The sequence below is a fragment of the Aedes albopictus genome, chromosome 1, assembly GCF_035046485.1.
Source record: "Aedes albopictus strain Foshan chromosome 1, AalbF5, whole genome shotgun sequence".
Classification (NCBI taxonomy): domain Eukaryota; kingdom Metazoa; phylum Arthropoda; class Insecta; order Diptera; family Culicidae; genus Aedes; species Aedes albopictus.
In genome coordinates, this window is record NC_085136.1 from 37,425,434 (window position 1) to 37,429,231 (window position 3,798).

Here is a 3,798-nt window from a genome sequence, read left to right on the forward strand (position 1 = left end):
TTTGGAACTGGGCGGTCAATACTAACAGTCCCCATGTTCTATTTTAAACATGGCACTCACTCACAATAAAATTTAACATTTATTGTTATGAAGGAAAACCAGGTTTTGTTGTCGCTCTGTTGTTTGAAACATTTGAATTAATGGTAGTTACCATTCAATTTAACGTATTGTTACAATATTGTGTATTCAGTTCAAAGTTGGATTATCCCGACTGTTCGTGAAACTGTTCAGAACAGTCGTCGAATATCGAGGGGATTCTCGATGTATTCTACAGAAACCAATTAATCAGCAAATTTGTTCAAGCACATCATTACAGTTTCTTACCGATTTTGGCAACACCCGTTTTTGTCTACTCCCGATTTTGGCAACACCCGTTTTTGGCAACATTTCCTACCGATTTTGGCAACAATTTCTTACCGATTTTGGCAACAATTTTTTACCGATTTTGGCAACGAAAAAATTTGGCCAAAATTTTTTACCGAAAAATAGTTTGTATTTGTAAATGTATTTATTAAAATAAATTAAAATAAAATATTAAGGCTAAAATGCCTTACTCTTCTTCAAAAAATCAAAATTCATCAAATTTTCTAAAATCAACAATTTTACAAATCATGACGTAATTTATGAACGTCACCTACAGGGAGCGTTTTATAACTTGTGAATAGTCCATATTAAAAATATATGATAAATTGCCAAATGAAAAGTTGAAAAAAATCCACAAAAAAAATTACCGATTTTGGCAACACCCCAATTTGGCAACATAAAATTCACCTCGTGTTGCCAAAATCGGTAAGAAACTGTATTACAAACGTATGTCTTCAGAATAACAAACATGAGCAATAGCCTGGTACACGGTTTATATGGGAAAATACAAAAAATGGAAAAGCCCAAGCTCCTGTATACTTATTGAGTTCCACTTTGGTCCTATATCAACGGTGCAAAATTTCAGATCGATCGGAAAAACTATATTTTAGCGCCCGCCATTCTTAGTTTTCATACGATTTACTATGGGGAAATTTTACTCCTGCAAAAAAAAATCGCTAGGAGTCACCCCTTGATCCTTAAAAATAAGTCGATGAATGATTTCTGTAGAAAACTTCACTAGGAATCAGACCTCTAAAGACAGCAAATCGATGCGACGTTTGTGGAAAAAGTTATTAGGCCTCACCCGATCGATAAAATAACGAGCTTTTATTATTTATTGCTATTCCTTACATGTTAAACAGCGTTTGCATGCCATTCAGTTTTCAGTCAATAACTTTTTTCACATGCCTCAGATCGCTTTGCGGTCTTCGGAGGGTTGGTTCCTCGTAAAATTTCCAACAGAAATCTTTCATCGATTTATTTTTAGGGGTTAAGGGCCAATCTGTGGCGATTTTTCTTTGAAAAAGTGATTTTCCCCATACTAAATCGTATGAAAACTTAAAATGGCTGGCGCAAAAATATAGTTTCTCCGATCGATCTGAAATTTTGCACAGTTGATATGGGACCAAAATGGAACTCAAAAAGTGTACAGGAGTAAAATGTCTTTTTGTGTCCCACGCTAATGAGCAATTATCCTGCAAATAATATAAATTGCATTGTTTAAACCTCACTTAATTTTAAACATTTATTGCGAAAAAAATATATTTTCGTAAATTTGTTGAGTGATAAACATTGCATCTGAACACCCCCCGACTTCCGCGACAAAAAGCTGGCGGCTTGGCTGCCGGCAACAGCTGATTAGGGCGACCGGTTAGCTGTCCTTGTTCCACCAATTGAATGTTTTTGAAAACGCGTTTGCGCGCGAAATCTTTCTCGCTCATTTCTGCTGTCAAATCCGTCACCGACTGTTCACCGACCGTTTGAAACGGCGACTGTTTCGAACGGTCGTGAACAGTTTGGAACTGGACGGTCAATACATTTCGTATTTTAATAGGAAGTTTAATAACTTTTTTTTTATTTGAACAATTTCAATTCTCATTACTGGAGAAATCTTGAACACTCGGGGATTTTTTGTTCGTAGTACATATTTACATTTTTACTTCAAAATATTGTTACTACCTTTGACCACAATTAGGATAAAAATTAGTTTGTAAATTTTACCAATAATAGTGAATGTTCACTACACTAGTTATGCTGTTGTCTCGGTCTGCTGCAGTATGAAAAACTACCGATTGGTAAAAATAGCAAATTGATAGCCCAAATATGATGCTCTTAAAAACAATGTCACAGAACAGTTCAAGCATAACTTTTCAATCCGACGTAACTCGAGAATGTAAACAAATCCGGGTTAACTGCTGCATGCATGATTCATAAAGCAAATTGAAAAATCCACATCTGATGTCGCTTACGTCACTTTGCAGAATTTGGGCAGATCACTGTTTGATGATTCATTGCTTAATATGTTTAAGGGCGGACGGGACGGTCGAGGAAATACCCGCCATTGCTCTGTGGCTACTAAGATGGTAATCTCAGATTCTACTTCATATTTTGCAACAAAAACCTATCATTGTGTATGCTCACTTGCAGTGCATATGCTGATTGGTTTTCAGCAGCTTCAGTGCAATAGAACTCGAGATTACCATCTTCAAAATCGCGAGGCAAATTGTTAGAAAGAGAGGCAAGATAGGAAAAATAACACGGCGTCCCGTTTCACCTTGACTAAGCATATTATTCGAAACGACGTATCTAACTATTTTGATGTTTACAACTTTACTGATAGACACCGTTTTGATATATGAGAAAACCAAACGACGTATCTAGCAAAAATCAAAAGTAACAGATACACCAAACTGGCACCATACAAAAGCGACGTATCTGGCATGACGTATCTCTAACCAACCCGGTGTATGTGTATTTTTATCAAAATTCATTGTGAAAATGATATGGAATGAGTAGGTTTTGTTTCTTACCTAGTGAGTGCTATATCCCTGGTGATGTTAAGCACAAAAAAACTTATGAAAAGTCTTTTTATAAAAAACTATTTTAGTGAAATGGTCGTCAACATTGACCATGAATTTACTCAGATCAGTGAAAAAGTTAGATACGTCGATTTGAAAAATTATGCTTGAGTTGATTTCCGGTCTTATTTCACAAAAATCATATTGTCGTCGCGGTTGAAACCCGAAGATTCCCCACACCCGACAATCGAATTTTCTCAAAATCCATACGTGAAACCTAACGTCGGACGTAGTGAGCTGGACAGCGGACTTGGCCCTCTATCCAGCGCACTGTGCTCGACGTACGTCCGACACACGGTTTAGGAGAAAAATCGATTTTCGCGTGTCAAAAATTCCGATTTTCAACTGCACGAACAATAAAATTCAAAAAGCGATTACGCAACACGCAATTTAAGCCACTTTCATCCATTTAGTCACAGTGTGCTCTACTTTACCGACCGACCCAGCTCTCATTCCCACCCTGAAGGCAATTTCTTTACTCACCTTGCGCAATATCTGTCAAACCAGGTCAAATCGACCGGTTGTCACTGCATTTTCGACCACCTCCCGCAGGAAAATGCCTTGATGGCTGGAGAAAATTACCGCCATCTTTTGGAAGTTTGAAACTTTGTAGCACAATTTCACCTTATTTGAAACGATTTTCACTTTTCACTCGTGATTGCACTAAACTCCACGGTTTAAATTACCTACCAAACGCGGCTTCGCATCGCTTTTCCGCGAATTTCCCTCGCTTTTCACCGCGACAAACTTTGTAAACAAAACACCGGCGACGGCCCTCTCGCGACACTACCAACAAACTGCCACAGACAACTTCCGGTACGCACGGGCGATAGTGTGCGTATCGCCACCCCAGCCG